The sequence below is a fragment of the Vitis vinifera genome, chromosome 16 (assembly GCF_030704535.1).
Source record: "Vitis vinifera cultivar Pinot Noir 40024 chromosome 16, ASM3070453v1".
NCBI classification, from domain to species: domain Eukaryota; kingdom Viridiplantae; phylum Streptophyta; class Magnoliopsida; order Vitales; family Vitaceae; genus Vitis; species Vitis vinifera.
Window position 1 is genome coordinate 13,696,313 of NC_081820.1, and position 22,862 is coordinate 13,719,174.

The 22,862-nt window shown below is 32.2% G+C and overlaps 1 long non-coding RNA gene across 1 annotated transcript; it reads left to right on the forward strand.

The window, feature by feature from the left end:
- The first annotated feature begins 1,619 nt into the window (after positions 1-1,619).
- LOC104882031 (uncharacterized) lies at positions 1,620-5,707 on the forward strand. Its single transcript, XR_002032116.2, has 3 exons — positions 1,620-3,136; positions 3,634-3,744; positions 4,948-5,707. It is a non-coding gene; the product is annotated as an uncharacterized LOC104882031 (long non-coding RNA).
- Positions 5,708-22,862: the final 17,155 nt, after the last annotated feature.

The window sequence follows — 22,862 nt, forward strand, 5'->3', positions numbered from 1 at the left end:
GATTTCATAAAGTTAAGTTTCAAATTTTAGACAAAAAGTTACTGTTTTATTTTAATCTTATTATTTAGAGGTTTATGAGTTTTAGGAAATAAATAAGATTTATAACAAGTTACTATATTGGTTAGGTTTCTTTTTTCATAGGTTTATTCAAGTTGTTAGGTTTTCTAAAGCCTGCTGATGAATTTTAAGATTGTCACTGCTATTTATGTAATTCTTTATCTATCTATTTTTTTGCTTCTGTCCAAATTGCTCTGCAACTATGACTACTATGTGTGACAATGTTTAGGCAGTTGTGTTCATCGAGTGTGGACCAGTGGGAGTCATTATAAAATAAATAACAGTTGTCATAACGCTATTTGGTTATTGTTCTCAATTTCTAGTTTTTAAAAACAAAGTGAAATGGAGAACAACTTTTAGAAAACAAGTAAAAGTTGTTTTCATCAGTTTTTAAAAACAATAGAAAAACACATATACTCTATTATTTCTCTTCTACATAGAATTATTTTTCATTTTTTTTTGCAAGGCAAATTAACTTTCGATTAAACAAGATTTATTGTGTTGGATTTGTTAACAACTCAATTAATTTTTAAAAATAATTTAAAACTTAAATAATAAACTCATTAATACCATAAATTTATTAATATAATAAAATATCTTTTTTCTTACATATATAATAAAATAGTATATTTTCTACTAAAAACATAATTTATGATTTTGTTATAATATTACTATTTATGTTTTACTAAAAACTATATATTTTCTAATTTATTTTTAATTAAAAAATTATTTTCATTTTCAATAAGACTTCAATTAAATTTGATTAATTAATATTATATAAATTGAATTTAAAATATTTTTACAAAATAAAAATAAATTTAATTTTTTTATCCGAACAAGTCTTTTTATTTTTTATTTTTTAAATCGTTTTATAACAATAACTTATCAAATATCCTTAATTTTATAAAACATTAAAAAACTTTTTTTTTATTCTTTAACATTAAAAAAGTTTCTAAAAAAAAACATAAGAAATCATGATCAAACAAAAATGTTTAAAAATTAATTAAAATACTTAATTGACTTGTATTAAAAATGAATACTAAAATTATTTTTATCTTATATAAATTTTTGTTTCACTACAATAAAAAAAATTGTTTCATAATTTAAAAAAAATATTTATCTTTAACTTATATATATAATTGTGAATTTAATTTTTATTTTTTAATAAGACTTAACTTGAATTTAATGTCATATTATTATAAATTAATTTTATAAAATAAAAGTAATACATTATTTTTAAAAATAATACAAATTCTTTCATCCAAACAAACTTTTTGTTTTTTTTGTTTTAAAATACTATTTTTTTTAAACATCTGGCCAAACACTAGTTTTTAAAAAATTCTAAAAACCTATTTTTTGTTCTCTATTTAAAAAAAAAATTACAAAACAGTCCCTATGTTTTTGCAATTATTCTGTGCTTGGATGAGACTTGGATTGCTATCACACATGCGCTCCGGGTGAGATGGAGACATGCATTCAGCATGACGATGAGACTTAAAAAGAATACATTTTCTTCCGGGACATGACATGACGCTTTCGAGAAAAGTCTCATGTGAGGGAGCATCACCACAGGCCATGCAAGGAAGCTATGCCAGTCACCTTTTTGAATTGCCAGGCATTCGTGAGGCCGTTTGTGGGGAAGTCTCCAGAAGAGGAATCTTTCTGTTGAGGGAGCATGCACACCACACCGGGAATGGAGTAACAACTGTAGTTCCAGAGACTTTTGAGGCTGAAAAAAGGAGACTTCATCACCCACGGAGAAACTCTTTCTGGCATTCTTGGAAAGAAGACTTCATCACAGACATAGAGTCTTTTTGGGCATTTTTTGGAGGAGGGTTCATCAGCGACATAGGGAGTCACTTTTTGGGTGTTTTATGGAGGAGCGCAAATTCTAATTGAAAAAGGCAAGTTCATAACTGCCGGAGTAGTTCACCACTGTTGAAAATTGCTGGTTCGTCTATGGAGTTCATCATTGCTGGAGTAGTTCACCACCGTTGAAGCTCGCTAGTTCGTTTATAAAGAGTCATCACCACCATTAGAGTTCATTGTCATCGGAGCACAATATTCATCACGGCCATTGCAGTCCACCGTCAGTGAGAAAGGATATCAGACACCCATTTTTGGAGCTTCAGGATCTTCATATTCGAGGATGAAATCGCCATTTTCCTTTGGATATCCATTTTTCTGAGGGAACAAGAGATCACACATGCCTCATTATTCTTTTCTGGTTTCCGCGAACATCACAGGAGATTTTTCTACCATTTCAAATCAGCACTCACCATTCTTCACCCTCATCTTGTCAAGAGATCACCATTCTTATTATCCTTTTTTCTACAGTCTTTTTAACTTTTCTTTTTTCCGTTTGGTTGCCTAGAAAATCCAGATTTTCCTACCCTTCAGTTTCTAGGAAATCACAAACTTGTAAGTACATTCTCGCCTTTCAAATGGGTGTTTCCAAGATTCCTGCTCCCTTTTTTTTCTTTTTCTTTTTCTTTTCCTTCCTTTGATTTTTCAGCAACCAAATAGATCATAAATGGAAACTGTTCCACAACTAGGATTGTTCACCCAGTAGGTCATTAACGGAAACTGTTTAGTTAAGAGGAAGGATTTTTGTCACGATTTCCCTGGAACCCCAATTTCTATTTGGTTGCCTAGAAAAAACAAGGAAAGACAGAAATTGACTACCTGAACTTTGGATGTTGCTTTTGCTTCGTAGGGTATTGGATCATCAGAAGATTCTAAAAAAGAAAAAGTATAAAACCAAATATTGGCTGTCAAGGTACATATCAACTCTTATTCTTATCTAACTCCTTTTCTTTTGCTCTGTTTTGAATCGTGATCAAACTTTTCGTCTCCATAAATTTAGGGAAAATTGAAAGCAACTTCAAGTTGAGTTGTAGGAGATCAAAAAAATCTGAAGAGTGGTACATTTTACATTGTTTCTATAATGAGAAATTTTATATTCTCATATATTAATTGGATGCTTTGTTTTTGAAACATTAGGCTTAAGTTTCGAGGTTTATTATGAGAATGAGAGCGTTAACGTTGGTTCCCGTGATTCTGTTGGTACTAGTAGCACGTAAGTATGGTTTGATGTTTATCATTTGGTTTTCAACAATAAGTTTTTGTTGATGGCTATCTCAGAATTCAATGTTATGTTTTCAAATTTTTTAGTAGAACCATGAGAGAGACCCTAATCCCAACAAGATGTGTGATTTTACTAACTTTTGAATTAGTAATGTATAGATTTCAGACAAAACAGAGGAAATGAAAGGAAAATGAAAATTTGAGTCTCATGTTTTATGTTTTTGTTCATTGAAAATTGGAAAAAAAAAACCCACCTTACCTAATTGGTTTTGTAAAGCTCAGCTCAGTCCAGAGCTTATTTGATTGGGTTCTAAGATAGTGTAGGTGAAGAATGGAGGTTAGAATTCTTGAATCTTAGGTTTTACATTTTCTGGTACCCAAGAGAACAAAAGCCTTCCTTAGGTATCCCTATTATGGCTATTTTTCTTGGAAGAGAAGACTCTTTTTGTTAACTTGTGTTCTTTTAACTGTTATCTTTTTTATCTACAGGAGGAAATCTATGCAGTTCAACAAAGGGACTGTTCCGAGCAATTCAAGCGTGTCAAAAGTTATTTCAATTGCTCATCTTCTTCAGCATTTGTTGATTGTGGTGGTTGTTTGGTAAGGTTTGCAATATGATGCTTTTGAAGTCTTTATTCATTTTATTTTCCTTCTAATAAATTCATATAATTATAAATACATTGTTACCATAATCTATACTATTTAAAAAGCTATGAAAAAAATATATTTCTTTACATTATTGAATTAATAACTGTATATCCCAAAATTTGTCTCAAGTTTATTTTTACATTAATTTTGAGTCAAATTGTATCATTAAAATTTAGATTCAATTACATTTGAATGTTTCAACCCACTTATACCTTTTTAAAATTAAATTTTTATTTATTTATTTATATTTTGTATTTTATATTTAATTTTTTAAGATATGTCTTTTCTAAATAAGGAGTTATGCAATTTTTTCTTTATTTATTTTTCCTATTAAAATGAGTGACAATTTCAATTTAAAAAGAAAAGTCAAATTTTTATAAATAAAAAAACAAGTTTCACTATTCGAGTGGGATGATAGCGAAAAACACAAGGCCACACTAAGGTGGTGTTTATTTTTTTACTTAATTATAAATATAACCTTAACGTTTAATAGTGTTAAATATTAAGTTGTTTATTTTTATAATATTTTATTTCTATTAAGTATTAAAAAGTAAAGAAAAACCTATGTTATTTTTTCTATTTAGAAAAAACTACGTATTTTAGCTTTTTCTATTTAGTAAAAAGTTTATAATAAGTTATGAAAAAGATAGAAAAACAAACAACCTAAATTCTAAAAACAAATTGTTTTTAGCAAAAAGCCAAAAAAACAAACACCACATAAGTTTGTAGCATAAACTACTGTTGTTTATTATAAGAAAGAAGGAATTGGTGTTTAGTAGGAGGAGAAACATGCATTGGAATAAGTATAAGAGGTAGAAATCTGTTAAAGGAAAAGACAACAATTACTCAATTAGAAATGGTGAAGCTTAACTAACAAAGAGTAACTGAGTAACAATTCCAAGTTGGTTTTGGTAATTCATTTATTTCTCAAAGTTTGAGCAAAGGTAACTTTAAGGGACATAAATTTGAGCACGCAACAGCGTAACATCCTCCCTCCTTCTTCCCACTCTCTAATATTGCTTGCACCCTATTATGTGTTCAGTAAAATGCCAAAGTGGTGTTATTAGGGCAAAATATTTGCATCCTCTGTTCTCATCCTTTTTTATCTTTTGCCTGCATCCATGAAGTACTGACAATTTTCCTGTTGTTTAATAGGGTATAATGGGAACAAATATAAGTCAAGGTGCTAGTGTTTGTAATACTTCAAGGAGAGGTACTTTGCTATTTTTCAGAAATTTTATTTTCATTTTTTTTTCTGATTAAATGGTGCATTATATGCTCCTTATTCTAGAGAACAGCAAGTGCAAAAAAATTGAAGGTCTCTTCTAATAACCAAATGACCAAGGTTAGGGCCGTGAATCTGTTAATAATGCTCGAAGGTATTCTTCATTATTTTTCTCATATTTATAGAATTTTAGTTTAGTACTGGAATCTTTTAATGATGTTAACCGAATACGGAACCTACTTTGTGGTTTTTCTTATACCTACAAAAATGCTAATCAATGAGTTTTTTCTGGGCAACCAAACAGAAATGAGGGTTCCGGGGAAATCGTGACAAAAATTCTTCCTCTTAACTAAATAGTTTTTGTTAATGACCTACTGGGTTAGCGATCTTAGTTGAGGAACTCCAATAAACCTAAATCAGCCCATCCATTCAAATGCACAAGAACTCCAAATGTAACCAAAATTCAAACAAATTTATTACCTTTCGATGCACTTCAAGCTGTGTCAAACTCAGAGAAACAATCACCAACACTCCAAGAATGCAAAAACTTGCACTTATCCCCATAACTACAATTTCCTTGAAGCCAATAATTACAAAGCTTCTCAATCTTCCTAAATACTCTATTGCTCGCGCCACTACCTTGAGCTCTATTGCCTGCACCACCGTCATGAACTCGCCCCCATGTAGGATTAAAATTAGGACTTCTTCATGCACCAGAAAAGCTGCGATAGTCATGTACTCCTTGATTTGGCCGTTTGGACGATGATCCATTGCTTATGAATGGTTGGTGTTGTTGGGGAGGAGGACCTGGTAATTCTCTGGGTAGGTACGGACAGGGGAACTTGTTGCACCTGCCTGCCCTCCAATGGTAACAAACCTTTTGTTGTTTGCCACTATCATTCGAAGCTCCAAGTCGTTGAAACACTCGTTTGTTACCATGCTCGTCAACATCCATAGCTAAAGAAGATCAAAACAGAGATTAAATGTAGAGCTTTGCTTTGAAACTGAACTGAACTGAAATCTTTATCTTTATACCGAAAACAGGGAATTAGGGTATCTCGAAATAGCAATTCAAGAATTTGACCATGGGTTCCAACAGTTATCTCGAAATACCTGAACTGTGCCAACACAGACACTTGATGTCAGAGAACATTCTTCCTTTTATTTTTTATTATTTATTTATTGTTTTTACATTATATATATTATTATAAATAATATATAAAAATAATCTAAAATTATTTAGATTATTGTTATAATTTTTTAGAATTAACTTAGTTTTTATCATGATATAAGGTAACTTTGTAAGATGTTTGAAAATTAATTTAAAATTTAAAAATTTTAATATCCGATAATGATTTGAACCAAATTTTGTTTGTCATTCTTAAATAATTTTAAAGTTCATTTACGTGAGTTTTGTGATTTTTTTAATCAATAATTTAAGTTAAATATGAAATAAAATAATTTAAATTAAATTTAGAAGTTTTCTTATATAAAAAACGTATAGTTTCACAATAAATGATCTCTTTTAAATAAAATAATACACAAATGTATAAATGTATAAAAATATATGATATAAATAACTCTTATTATAATTATCTAAAATAAATATAAAGATTTGATCTTACTATTTTAAATGGAAAAAACTTATGAATTATTTTTTACTATATTCAATAAGATAATTTAAATTAAATTTGAGAATTTTCTATATAATTTTTTTATTATAAATTATCTCCTTTAAATAATTTTTCTTTTAAATCAAATAATATATAAATGTATAAATGTATAACAAAATATGATATAAATAACTCTTATTATTATTATTATTATTATTATTATTATTATTATTATTATTATTATATATAACAATATGAGATTATTTAAATTATTTTTTTATTTTTTAGAATTAGCTTAGTTTTTAATTTAATTTTTATTCTAATCATATATATTAATTAATAATTTACTAAGGTAAAATGTTTGAAAATTAATTTTAATTGTTAATTTTTAGTAAGTGGTAATGATTTGGATATGTTTTTCAATTAATCGTAATTTTCATTTTTATCATATATGTATAGTCAATAATTTATTAAGATAGGTTTGTACCATATCAATAATAATTTAATGTTTGAAATTAATTTTAATGTACTAATGATTTATATCAAATTTCCTTATTATTCCTAAACAATTTTAAAAGTCATGTAGGTCAATGAGATCATTTAAATTCAATTTGAAAGTTTTCTATGTATATGTATTTTTTATTGTTTTCCCTTGATAAATTATAGTCATCAAATAGCTTTTAACATTTTAAAATTAACTAAAATAATATAAATAACTTTTTATCATAATTATATTTTCTAACTTATGCTCTTTTTAAGGTAATACTAAAAATATCTTTTTTCAAAATTCTAAGAGTAAAATAATTAAATACAAATAAATATAAGTATTGATAAATATTTTAGTATAAACTTAGAATTATTATAAATTTGAAATTTATTTATTTATAAAATAATGTGAATCATGAACAAATCTAACACAATAAGAAAATACAATACAATCAATTCTTTGCAAAATCTATCCACAAAAAACTAATGTTGTTAGTTTTATGAGAGTAAGAAAAGAAAAGACCAAAAAAGAAATATTTTAAAGTTAATTTGAAATTAATTTATTTATAAAATAAGGAGAATTATGAATAAATTCAATGCCATCCTCGAGAAAATACAAATATAATATGATTCTCTACGAAATCAATTCATAAAAAATAATATTGATATTTAGAAAGAAGAGGTTATAGAGGAGGTAATCATAGTCCTAGAGAAAGACATAGATAACATTTATCCATTGTTCAAGATGGAACTAATCATAGTTCATATATTTATTTTGAATAATCATCTAGATTTGCAGGTTTTAACTAATTACTACAAATAATTTTTTTTAGAATCATAATTTATTAAGTAGTAGTTATTTTCATTGTAGCCCATCCTATTCTTGTGGGTTGGTAAAGATAACAATTTTAAAAAATAATTAATAATTGTGAATAGTTGAATTTATTATTTTAGATAAAAAATAGTTGTGCGATTTATTTTATTTTCAAAATTCTTACACTTCTATAAGTTATTGTTTTAAAACTTGCAAGAAGCTAAATAACTAAAGGATTAAAAATAAATGATAGTGAAGTTTAATACACAACTTTTCATGAATGAGCATAATATCAATCCTTCCATCTTAATTCTTATTTATGATATTATTAATTTCTTCTTAACTTTCCAAATCAATTCATACTTTCTCGAAGTACACTCCATAATAAACATTATCCAAATCTCTTCCTCTACCTTCACATTTAACTCATCAATTTTGAATTCATTCAATGTACGCATTAAATCATTAAATTCTGATTTGGAGTTTATATTTAGAATAAAATATATATTTTTAAAGGTCAATGAAAATACATGTTCTAGAATTAATTAGTTAATGAAAAATAATAAGGAAAAATAATGCTCAATTGAAATATTTTAAAAAAGAAATATAAGTGATTTTCTTTTGAGAGAATTATGTTTTGGACCCAGTTGGGCCCAAAAATTAAGATTTGACCCATAAAAGTTGCATAATTGATGAAAATGATATAAAATGTGAAGAAACTAATATACCCTTCAAAACTATTTTGAGTATTTTCTACCAAAATGTTTGACAAACATTTTTATCTTAATTTTTTTTAATAATTATTATGAAAATTATTATTTTTAGAAAACTATTTTTTTTTAAAATATGTTCTAAAAATATATCATTTAAAAAAAAAATAATTTTGGCATATTTTTAGTTATTTTTTATATACACAATTTTTAAAATATAAATTTTCCAAGATGTTTGATTTTTAAATAATAATAATAATAATTTATTTTTATTTCTTTTGGAAAAGGGTGTATTTTTTTCCAAATCACTAAATTAAATTAAATTTTATTGAGGTTTACAAAAGAAATAAAATTTAAACTAATGTTTTTCCACTCTCTTTTTTTCATAGTCGATAAAGATCATTTTTGGAAAGATAAAAAATTCATATTATTCTTCTAGGTCTTGGACCTAAATGGTGAACTTATATGAACCAATGGGTCCAACTAGGTCCAAAACACAATTGTACATTTTCTTTTGTCATTTTAATTAATAGAAACAAAAAGATACTCACATGATATCATGAGTAAAAGCTATTCAATTTTTTTTAGTTAATATTTTTCATTCTTATTTGTTTATAAAAGATAAGACTACTAATTACATTAGATTCATTGAAAAAACAAAAAAAATAAGATTTAGATATTTGCCTATATTTGACTTTATAAAATTTGTTGAGAAAAGTATTTTATTTTCCTATTTTTAAAATGTATGCATAAGATGTTTTATAATTATTTAATAAATCTTTCTAAAAAAGTCATAAAAGAACTAAATTATAAGGATAAATATGAGTCTAATTCTATCACTCAAACACTAAACTTAATGTCATTAAAATGAAATTATCCTTTTTTTTTGTCTAAATGATTTTAAAAAAATTCTATTACCATGGATTAAAAGGAATAAAATAAAAGTATATCCAAAAAAAATGATAGGGACTTGTTGTCCACTATTAAATAACATATCATTTAAATAATTATAGGTATTAGTAATTACATGATTAAACCTAAAAATCTTAAAATCAAATAAAAGATAACCCACTACTAAAAAATATATACATTTTAGAATTTTTTTTTCTATTGGACTTTAGAAAATTTCAATATGTAACTAATAAACTTTGTAGATTTTTTTTAAATAACTAAATATAAATCACTTGATAACGATAATTTTTATTTAAAGTAATCTACATAACATGAAGATATAAATCTATTGTCATAATTGAAACTTTGGCAAAAATCTCAAAACATTGATAAAATATCAAATATTTAAATAAATTTTAATTCTATTAACAATTAAATAATATACATAGTTTAAATAATTATGTAGTTATTCGTAAATTAGTAATTCCAAACATTTAAAAAATCTTGAAATGATAACCTACCACTAAATAAGGTATTTAATAAAAAATTATTTTATTAGAATTTATTTTCTATGTATATATTAGGATTTAAATAAATTTAACTATATAAACATTAAAAAAAATAAAAATAAAAATGAACAAATATTTTATAAAATTTATTTGGTATTCATACTTTTATAATTTTTTTTTATTAAATTTATCATTTTCACACAAATTTAGTCTGAGGGATAAACTTGCAATGTTTGGTTTATTAACTTTTCAAAATTCTTAAATAAATAAAAACAAATAATTATTTATAAATTTGATATTGAACACTATCACAACTACTTTGACAATTTTTACCATATATTTTTTCAACTAGACTATTGTTAATTTAAAAGGAAAAGATGGCAGATAATAAAACATATAAAAAAATTTAGAATTAAATAAAAGCAAAAAACATATTAATAAAAAAAAAAGAAAAAAGAAAGCAAGTCTATCTACAATAATATTGAGGAAAATTAGCAAACCTTGAAAAGAAAAAAAGTAGAATATTCTTCAACTGAAATTTAGTATACTAATATAATAACCATAATAATCTACTGTAATTTAACATACTAATACACTAATCATGTACTACAATTTAACGTACTAATATAATAACCATCTCATGATAGAGACCCTTTTAAATATAAAACAAAACAAAATATATATGATTGAGAGACTTGAGAAAAAAAGGAAAAAAAATCAATAAAATGTTGACATTGTTAAAAAAATGATAGGAGTCACACTTAGAGTTTTTTTTCAAATAGTTTTAATTCCACTCCATTTTTCAAATATTTTTAATCACAAATTCTCTTTGATTTTCAAATAATATTTTGTTTTCCTTTATTTTTTTTAACAAGCATGGAGACGATTTTCATAATTCCAAAACAATGATATTTACAAATGAACAATTCAAAACTCACAAATGAAAAATATAAGCATAGCTTCTCTTGCATGAAAAAGAAAAACACACAACAATCACATGTATAGTTTAGACTAAAGAAGAGAATATAAATAATTGTTATTGTTAGATGAGAGCAATTGAAAAGTCATTGTAGATGTATTAATGGATATGAATGGAAAAATCATTATAAATGAATCAATGTCAATATGCATAAACAGGGATGAATGAGGTTTTTTTAGATTTTTTGAGGTTTTTTTATTTTATTTTTTTTAATTGAAGAGGAAATATAAAATAAATTGATAATGATTGAGGTTTTTATTCTTTAATAGGAAATACAAAATAAATTAAGTCATCTAGCAAGTGAGAGGAAAGGGAACAAATTTTCAACCCAAAAACATATTTCTATTTGTGAGATTCTAGTTGTAATAACTCTAATGTTCCTTATCTGCTGAGATGGGGTGGGAATGAGGAGGTTCCAGGTTTGATTCCAATAAAAAGAAAAGGAAGGGAAAAAAAGCCTATAAAAGAAATCAATGTTTTCAAGTTGCCTACCATTGGAGGCTTAAATCGGCATCAAAGCACAAGGTAAAAAATAGTACATCCAAAACTGGGCATGCTTACACTATATACAATACCCGAACATATCAAGGTAGCTGCAATAGAAAATAGAGAAAATTTGCACTATGGACAAATCATCTTAGCTCAAATGTAACTCTTGATCACTTAAAACAACTAATAAAGCTTGAAAACAAATTATACACAGATAACCTCTTCAAATTTTGTCTTCCCAATAACAATAGTTCCCTTTGAATTTCTCCTTAGCTTTTTCTAGGTGATATGACTGGAACTTCAGAATTGGATTGATTAACAGATGGGTCAGTAGAATGTGTAGAAATACCAACATTTTGTTTAAAGGGTTATGCTTGTATTCAGGTTTGTCTTCCTCCCTCCAAAATGCTCCGAACCATCAACCATCAGAATTGGAACTTCAACTCTGCTTTTAGATACTCCTGTTGTGCCCATGAGTAATTGATTTCTTCAGTGAGCTTTGCATTCCTCTCTTGCCACTTGCTTATCATTTCCATCTCCCTTAATCCAGCTTTTTATATGAATTGCATCAGCATGGAGAACCACATCACAGACTCCAAAGCAAACACTCCTCATATTGATAACTTGAGTATACAAATCATGATATTTTGGATATAAGTCCATCTCAGGTATCATTGCTTTGACTTCAGAAAAGTAGGGCACGTCATCATCACTTCTGGAAATAGGAATGACAACGGGGTGGGTTTGGGACAGGGCACCCCTATCCCATTCCCATCCCAAAATATGAAACTATTTTCCATCCCCGTCCCAAACCCGAGTCGGGGCAGGGTAAGAGTTCCCATTCCCGTTTTCAAATCAAAACTATAATCCCATCTCCATCCTTGTCTCACCTCGTTTGGCAAATGCAAATCTTAAATCCGTAATGAAATTTAGTTCCCAAAGAGAAATTATCACTTAAGATGCAACAAATTTCAATCAATTTGAAAGAAAAAAAAAACCCATTTTTTTTTATCACAATGAACCCACAAGATTCAACTTGATATCCGAAACATTTAGATCAAATAGCAACAACCCATGTTAATACAAACACCAAAAACCAATTTTTGATGACACCCATAAACGTCTCTACAGAAAAAACTCAAATTACAAATCATATAATGATTCATTTCGCAGCCGAGAAAAAAACCCATAAAAGAAATAAAACCAAGAAAAACACATTTGGAATTATAATAATGGGTGTCATAGGATTCCAAATCAATGAGAACGACCGGGGAAAAAACTCACATACAGGTGGAGTGAAGAGTAGAGGCCATGAAAACTCTATGAGATCTGGCACAATGAGATTGAGGAGGGTTGTGGAATGGGGAGATGAAGGAGGTGAGGAGCTTGAGAGCCATTGCCATGGGTGTGATTTTGGTTGAGCTCTGCCTTTGTGAGAAAAATCGACTCCACAAAGGCCCAGAGTGAGAAAGAGAAACAGAGAAGAATGTCTCTGCATTTGAGAAGATGAGAGAACCCTGAAAATGAATAGAAATATTTATAGGGGGTTTTATTGGTATACTCCCATACTTGTCCTAATAGGGGTGGGGCGGGTAACCTCAAAAACCCGTGAAGTTGCCATCCCTATCCGGAAACCTCTTGATGAGACATTAAGGAGTTTACTATTGGTTCCAGAAAATTCATTTTGGTGGAACCTGATTCTGTATGTAAAAATAAATGCTCTCTATATGTACCTAGAACTTTTTTTTCCCCTGATTTGACATTTAGAACCCTTTCCTCAGACGTTTTATCTATGACAGTTTGGAGTCGTATGAGCTGATTATTTTGAATGAAATCCTCTTTTGCCACTTTCTCTCCAATTTTCAGAAACTTAGGGTTCACGCCATTAACATTTCAAATCACAGACTTTGGGTAAATCTTAGGTAGCAACATAAAGGCGAAGAACCTTGTGGCATTGTGCTCTAGCAACCCAAATATCACAAGGAAAACTTGGAGAACCTTGTTCTTCTCTGTTTTGATATATTCTAAGTAATTTGTGTGAACAACACCAACCACACGATTAAATTTATCATTCCAATGCTTTCCATAATGGTACCAGTTTAGGTGTTCTGGTTATTCCAGGATTGCAATATCATTTCCATCCATTAAATATACAAGATTTGGCTGCAAGCTGAATCTTTTTCCTAAACTGACTTTTAGAGAGGCTTCAGCCTGGAAATGGTCCCAGCTTGTGGGATCATCCCACCTAAGCTCAAACTCCATCCAAATTCATTTTCTAGGGAATCAGACACAGAAACAGCCCATTGTAGATATTTGGGACCTGAATTTTTCATCTCGATCCAACCTGTAATTCTAATGGTGTCATCAAGATCTGACTCAAGCATGATAGTAAATGATCCAACAGAGACCATTCCTCCATGTTTGCGCCAATGATGGGATCAGATGCTGCTACAAATGTCTTAGGAGCTTTACGAAGTTTCAAAATGCCTACTGGCATTGTAAAGGCTCCAAGCCTGAATTGTTGACTTAATGGTCTAGGCACTTGGTGAAGACCCATAAGAGAGGGGTATTGTTCCTCCTGAAAGTTGACAGAACTTGTCCAAAAGTACTGAAGCCCTTATTCCATCAATGCAAGGCTCTATTCCCAGTTCAGAAGCAAACTGAGCTAAATGAGCAACAAGATTTGATTTTCTAACCATTAAGCCAATGACACTGCCATTATGTTGATTCAAATTTGGTGGCCCAAAAGATGAAAACAGTAAGACCCTTTCCCTGGTAAGAAGAATCTGTAGCAACTCCAACGTTCATGATTGCCCCATTCATGAACAGAGCATCAAGTGTAGCTTCTGGCTCAGTTGAGACTGTGACTCGGCATGCAGCAGGTGACCATGCATATGTGTACACCTGTAGGTGGAAAGATGCCAAGAAAACTGGGTAGCCTGCCCTTTCTTCTTTAACATAGATAAAATGATGGTCAACAATAATGAGCAGTACTTTGTTACAATTATAAACTCTTATTCGAAGAGAACTTGAATAATTAATTCCATCAATTCCATAAAGACTTTTTCTAGTGGAGAACTCATAGCTGAACAAGCATTCAAAAAGTTTCCAAGAACAGCTGCAATGCCATATCCAGATTCATGTCTTAGAAAACGAAAGTCCCAGTAAATTCACGAGGAATCTGTACACATAACTTGTCATGATTTCCCAGGTAATCCCCAACCAGATTCTTATTCAACCCAACAGTGTACTTGAAAAAGCAAGCCACACTTTGTGGGTCAAGTTTACCTAGCAAGAGATGAGTTCCTTGGAGAAACTCTAGCCTTTTCTTCAGGTCTCCGTTAAAATGATCAACTCCAATCATCAGTCTTCTTTTAATATACTTCTTCCGACAAACCAATGGAACTCAAATACTAGGATCACTATAATTATCACACTTCACCATCCAGAAGGGGGTATATTCCTCGAGATTTACAGTAAACTTTCTGAACCAAATGATCCATTGCCCACCCTCGCGGCCATTCCCCTAATTACAGCAATATAGCCATTCAAAGCAAGAATATGCATAGCAGACAAAGGGTAGTTCATAGGAAATGTATTCTTTGACAACAAATTAGCAGAATCTTCAAACACATTGCTGTAAGCCTTACCATCTAAGTTGGCATACATCTTTGTCATGAAACTTTTCTACCTGCAAAAGTCAACTAGAGCCTCCATAGAAACTTCTTGCTGCTGACATGAAGCACCATATCTGCTTTGAGCAAGTCACAGGATTACACAGAAAAAGAAAGCCTCAAGTTGTAGTTTAAGCTTGACCCACACACCGATCCCTAATAGAGTTGTCATTTTGTGGACCCGCATTTTTCATGCGTGTTCCCACTCGATGGCGTGACTTGTTTTTTATAGTGAAAATTTTATTTTTGAAAAAACTTGGGCCCCAACAAAGGCCCATATTTATTTGCATGAATTAATTCCACAAAATCCATTTTTGTAATGATCATGGAGGAAGTATCATAGAAATATGAATAAATTCCATTATTTTCGGAATTGGAGAATGTATTCATGCTCATAAAAATTGAGAAAGATAAAAGAAATTATTTAAAAACCAAGAAAAATAAGAAAATGCATGCCAGAAGAAAATTTTGCAGCAAATAAATTTATTAAAAACGGATTTTATTAATTTGAAAATATCTAAGGATGAAATTTAAAATCTGGGAATATTTCAGTTGAAAATGGATTTGAAAATTCAATTCAAAATTATAAATTCCCAAAGAAAGAAGCATCTGGAAGAGGAGAGTTTGCATGTGGGACCTCTCAATACAAGTGGCATGTGTGGGGCAAATGGATTTGGAGAGTTGTCTTTTGTCACCATTTTCTTGTAGCTATCTTGCTGAGAAATCACTCTCTGAGCTGTGGTATTGGAGTGGAACCCACAAGCCAATATCTAGTGCAGTCAATAATCAGCTTGAAGAAATTTAGAGTCACTTCCCACTGCATCTCCAGTAGAGCCAACATGTAGGAAGTGATGGACATCCCAACAAAATGTGATAAGAACATGAGTGCCTTGGTCAAATTATATCTTATTTCTGAATCTGAATTGTGATGACCAGAGAATGATTGTTGTCTAGAACTTGGAGAGTTTCTCATCTGATGGAACCAAACTGAAGACATCCTCCTCTGTACATCCTTCTTCAGCCTTAAAGGTACCCCTCACTTAAGGCCAAGGAGCTTTTGTGTCCAAGGAAAAACCAAAGCTCCACAACCATGAGGGGTGCATTGGATAAACTTCTATTCCAGTACTTGTGGTGAACTGTGGTTGCACCGGTGTGGAATCCATAATGGGATATACTGCATGAGAGCATGGACATCTTATCTGTTTCGACATCTCAAGAGCCATAAGCTTTGTTATATCATTCTCTGCTTCTCCAGCACCAAGGAACAAAAATTTGTGATTAGCCAAAGTACCACCAAATAGCTTCAGTGCAGCAACAAGCCCTGAGAGAACCACATATGTCGTTCCCTGTATATCACCATTGGGGACGAGATGAGTTGTGTTGTATCTTGCAAGCAGCTCAAAAGCATTATGGTTTGCATAATCTTCAAACCGTGTAACTTTTTCTCCATAGTTCTGCTTGACAACAGACATGAACTCGTGCAGAAATTCAGAGTATTCCTTTCCAGGAAGAATGTCCAGAAAGTAGACAATTAAGAAACAGACAGCTTCATGTTGAATAACCTTGTTATGATACTTCAGATTGAAAGTATGACCAACTTTATCGAAAACCAAGTTGTAGGTTTCTTTCTATTGAACCAAGAGTTGCATCCATCTTGTTAGAACCTGAAACTGAAATGTCCAGATTTGATGCCAAAGCAAATTCCAAGGTACACCAGGCTTTTCTGGTTTCTACAGATTAACTTTAGTGCGGTTCATCAGAACTCAAATTATCATTCTCAAGCTAATGACCAACTTTTTTTTATTTTCAGGAACTATTGTGCTTGACAAAGCTGCTTGATCTTCTTGAACTTTCTCACTTGTAGTGTTGCTTCAAAAACAAGCTTGATCTTCTAGGACTTTTGCATTTAGTACATTGCCTGAGATAGAAACTTTCATCTCCTCATTAGTTTTAGTCTCCTGCTTCGCTAGATATTCAACAACTAGACTAGAGGTGGCCACATTAGTTTGTTCAGAAGACATATTTACTGATTGGCAGATGGGGATGGAGTAAACTGCTCACTCGGTGCTACAGGTTTTGCAGAACCAGTTCGTGACATACCTGGTACAACAACTGGATAGGTGGAAAATGATGTAGTTGGTGGACCAGCACACTTGTAGTGTACATTAGGATGAGCTCCCACCAAATTCTTGTTTTGCATCTTCTTTTCAGCAATCCCCATTAGGTTTTTCAAATGTGAGTAGAGGGTGCTTTTGGAATATAATCTTTTACTTGGTTTTCTGCCATAAACCAAGAAAAGTGTATTTTCACTACTTCTGCTCGCACTGCTGAGAGAGATTACTTCTATACTCACTCCCACATCAACTCCACAAGATTTTTGCCCACATAACTGAAGTTTCTGAAGGTTCATGCTTGCTCAAATGAATTCTTCGGAAGGGAACTTTGAGTAAATGTCCAAATGGTTCATGAGTAACCCTCATGTATTCTTTGGAACCCCTTAGAAAACGTTGCTCAAAGGATGGAATAGATTTAGAGTCAGTACCATAGGATCAGCTGTGTGCTTCCTTTTAAACCTGTACGAAATGGTTCACCATACGATTGTCAAAATCCACTCCAAGATGGGTGTCTCTAGCAGTGGCCTTCACTTCAAAATACATCAAGATGGGTGACTTTTGAACCTTGCTGCTCAATAATTTGAATATTCCAGTCCCTAACTGATTGAGAATTAAAAAGTAAATTTGAGTTCGCTTCTGAAGCATGATTATCTGTAGGAAATCCAACATCTGAATCATCACTGCAAAATGCCCCATAGTCATAAAGATCACTGCCAGCATAACCACTGCTTTCACTTAATTTGCCACTGAGTGCACATTTAAGATCATCTTCTACGTCAGGATCGACTTCATTTTCTGCATCATGGCAACCATTATCTGTCATGTCTATACTTTCATCATCTATTGAAACTTCACTCCCACCGTTTTCAATCCGAGAATCTGCTGAAATAGAGCACCTGTGTAGATTGTCATCATAAAAAATGTTCTCATACTCCTCCAAAAGAGTAGTAATGATGGCTTGATCATTATTAGCAACATTTGTAGCAGCAAGAAGCTGGGCAGAGTTATCACCATTCATGTCAAAGTCATCATCCCGCTATGTTTTGTCAAGCACCAACTCTGAAAAGATTCCAATGCTCTGAACCTCCAACAGAAGTCTTTCATTTAGGGACATGCTTTTGTAGTGAAATTCTGAACAAGCAATGCTAAGCATTAAATCCTTCTGAAAATGAGCCACTTGAGCTACCATCATCCACCTTTGCATGGGATGTACTCGTCAAGGAGGATTCTAATAGGACTCCCTTAATCAATTCAAAGCTTAAGAAGGCAATCAACTGCAGTGCCAGTCGTCGTTCTTCCTCTCTGTTGTCCTTTGAGGGATCATCTTCACCATTGAGACCTTTAGTTTCCTGATGTGGGCGGTTGGGAGGGGAATCAGACAAAAGGCCTGCAGGTCTCAGAGTTTCTTCAATCTCAGGATCAGTAGAAAGTTCATTAGTAGTTGGTTCTGATCTATTGATAGATTCAGCAAGAGGCAAAGGATCTGATTCAATGGCTCTTCTAGATTTGCTGCTATCTGAACCTGATTCCATGACTAGTAGATTTGTTGCCAGTTGAACGATGTAATGGCTCCTGGGAACATAAATTCATGTATACTAGCCTGCTGTTTGATCTATTGGCAACCTCTCTTTCAACGCGTTGCTAATTAAAATGGCACCTTGATCTTTCAGTTCATTTTTAGCCGAGTTTAACTTGGCAAGACACTGTTTTGTTGCAATACAGGCTGCTAAAGTAGAAGCAGCTTCAACTGTAACATCATTTCCAGTCATTTCCAAAACTTCAAGTGAAGGAGTAGACTCCTTGAGAGCATTGACAATAGTTTTTGCCCCCCTCATCCTCCAAGGTACTTGCTAAATGAAGGTGAGCATCAATGATTTTTCAAGCAGATGAGGCAATATCTCTTCAACAATGCGATCATCTAGTGTCCTTTCTTCATCTGACTTAAACTCATATTCTCTAGAAAGAATCCGCAATACAAACAAAGCTCCATATACCCACTGATCATGCAAATTATGCTTTATCCTGTCCAAAAGCCTAGCCCACTGCTCAACTTTTCCAACAATGAAACTGAATGAGGCCAAAACTTGACCAAATCAAAAGAAAAGACAAATTGACATTGACTGGGCAAAGGAGAAGAGATAACCTGTTCTGCATGGTTATAATTTGAGAGACCATGACTTTTCTTAGAGATTTCTAAACCAGATGAAGTATTCTCTCCACAGATCTCCCTTGTACAAGTTCCTCAAGCTTTACCCACTGATCATGCAAATTATGCTTTACCCAGTCCAAAAGCCTAGTCCACTGCTCAACTTTTCCAACAATGAAACTGAATGAGGCCAAGACTTGGCCAAATCAAAGGAAAAGACAAATTGTAATTGACTGGGCAAAGGAGAAGAGATAACCTATTCTGCATGGTTATAATTTGAGAGACCATGACTTTTCTCAGAGATTTCTAAATGAGATGAAGTCCTCTCTCCACAGATCTCCCTTGTACAAGTTCCTCGAGCTTTAGGCTTGCTTACATTATCTTCAGTCTGTGTCAAAGCATCAATTGCTCCAACGCTCTTATAAATCTTGTGCTCAGTCAAGCTTAGAGAGCCATCCCAAGAAGATTCTTTCGCAACTCTGGACCTTGGAATCTGTGTACACAGAGGGTACTTCCAGCAGCATCAGCAAAAGACACTGTCATTGCCAATGACTCCTCTGTAGAAGATGAGACTAGCATCCTATCCACAGAATCCATGAAAGGATCATTATCTCCTTTAGAACTACAAGAATCTCTTGTAATTGATTCAATTTGTTGTTTATCTCTAGAAGGACTGATGTCACTTCGTTCTTGGCTTACATTTAAAGTTTGGCATGCTAAAACCTTGTAGTTCTAAGATCCCACAACATAACTTTTACATCATAGGATGAAGAAAGCAAATGAAACCATGATTTATTGTGCCACTTGCAAGTCGAAATCCATGAAGTGCATGATGAGAACTGAAAGACAGGAGTCAAAGTTCGCGGTTTGTGAAGATCCCATATCCTAAGAATGGTGTCTGAGCCACTGGCAGCAATGAGAGCAGAACTTTCACCTTCAACATCAAGGTAGTTGAAGACCTTCCCACAAAACAAGTTCTATGAATCCTTGTTCGCCTCAATGCCCCATTTTCTAACAAAATGGTCTCATGATGCTGAATAAATTGTTTCATCTTAAGGTCAAACCACTGATGATACAGTTTGTATGCCCAACAATGGTAGATACAACCTCTCCCTCTTCGGACACAAATGGAACCAAGGACTTTTGTTGCTCTAGGCTAAAGTTGACTTTCAATATATATTTGTATATTTCTGCTCAACAAAAAACTTATTTTTCCTCTGTTGATCACTGATATTACCCCTTGAAGAATACCTGAAGTACCACCTTAAACTAGAAGAAGAGCAAACAACAAGCCCACAACACAGTCCTGCAGAATAAGAGTGTTAAATGTAACCTGACCATGAAGAGCACTGATACTATTTCTTTCCATAAAAAATTTCCAAAACCACTGTTGTTGAAGACATGGAGAAGAATGCACCAACAAGTACCCCCTCAGAAGGTTTTCCAAGACCATGATATGAGTGCCTAACAACCCTTTCACTTTCTTCAGGATGCATTACCACCTCATTCTCCAAGCTGCTGCAATTTTCAATGCTCAATCTTTGAGGCTGGGGAGGGGTTTAGGCAGGCATGTTGTAGTATTTTATATTGAAAACTTGGAAGCTCCCTTGGGTTCTGGATCCAAATTTCCCATGTCTCAACCACTTGACTAGGCTTTGGCATGGGTCATTTATGGGCAGCAAACAGGAGAGTGTCGGAACAAGAACTATTCATTTTATAACTCTTCCTTGGATGGATAGTTTCGTTTTGCACAGTCTCAATTTCCAAGGCATCCAACTCCCAATCCAAAACTTGACAGAGATCCATGACAACACTTTCATGAACCTTTTTCCACAAGTAAGCATAGAATATTTGAAGAAATGATATTTTATGGGTTACTTACAAAACTTTCGAGCAACATAAAAATAATGCAACTGTATTGGTCTTGCAAAGCATGATAAACCAAAGAATTGTTTGACCAAGTTAAAAAGATAATTGGAAATGCTTGAAACTTCAGCCCGATGCCCAAGAACACCAATATGTACCTCGATTTCAAACAACTGATGACATTTATGCCTATGATGAATTGCTGCTGTGACTTTGTAATTCATTTCAACAATAAACATAAACACTCTATCTGGGGCATCATTCCATACTCCCTAGTCATGCTGACAAAGAACCTGTGCTCCTCATTTATCAACCCCATGTGGTTATGAGTATGCAAGATGTAACTCCATGCTGAATGGAACCACCAAAGAAATTCCCCTGTTCTATAAGCATCAACCATAGTATAATTCACAATCTGGCCAGAGGAGTGCCCCTTAATGCTTTTACAAAAAGCCAGATGAACACAGGATGGCCTGTGTAAGTTGAAGCTCAAAACAGATTCGTCCATTGTAAGATACTCTGGAGCCTGTCCTAGTTCATAAGAGGAAATATTAGGTTGCTCATTTCAATTAAACCAACACTTTCCATGCTTCCAGAAATTCTAGCATCATGTAGGAAATTCGGCTCAAGGAACTTGGAAGAGCAACCTAATCCACAAAAGATTTTTGGGATTGAGAGAGTGACTTCTTCAATTCCAAAGTCCTCCTTGTCCCAACTGCCCATGAAGTGTGGCTTGTCTCAGTTATAAGTTCGGTATACCCATGCTCTACTGCAAATTACCATAGATTTCACAGGCATAGAGGTTACATAAAAAAAGGATCCTTGTCATCAGAATCAACATCCTTAACATTTGAATTGCTTGATATGATCAGCTTTCCATCAAAGCTACCATTTTCTGCTTCATTTGAAAGGTTACGGAGTTGTGTAGCAATTTCAGAATCGGTGCTTTTCAAGCTGATTATCAGCTATGCCACATTTCCTGGTAGTCAACATTCATCTACAAAATAGTTACTTGATTTCCAGAAGCTACAGCCACAAGTTCACTTCTCAGGGAGACAAACAAGGATACCCATCTCGTCATTCTATTTGGACGCCTATGGTCACTCCATGAAGAAATAGCCAACATGGACTTATCATTGTCTGGAAGAGTTGCTGCAGACTCAAAGTATTCAAAGAAATCATTGGCAATTTTGATGTCGTTTTAAGTGTGATTACTCAGCTGAAATTAATTTTGTAAAACAACTCATCCAATGTCCATTTGCAATGACACACATCTCTTGTAGTATGCAGTCATTTTCCCAGACCTTTGAGTCTCCACTGGTTCATTATCCAAGAGCTGCATATATGTTATCAGATCATAACTCAAGGCCTTGCTTTTAACACTTGGATCTGCTCCATGTATGAACTGTGTGCCATGGTGACATAGGTTAACACCCTCACAATCAAAACCAACGACCCATTTCTTTTCGAGGGAGGGCTCTAGGAATTCAATTGGAAGTTGAGATGGAAGGATGACAGTGTGGATAGGGACTAATGACAAGAGGACTTTATGAT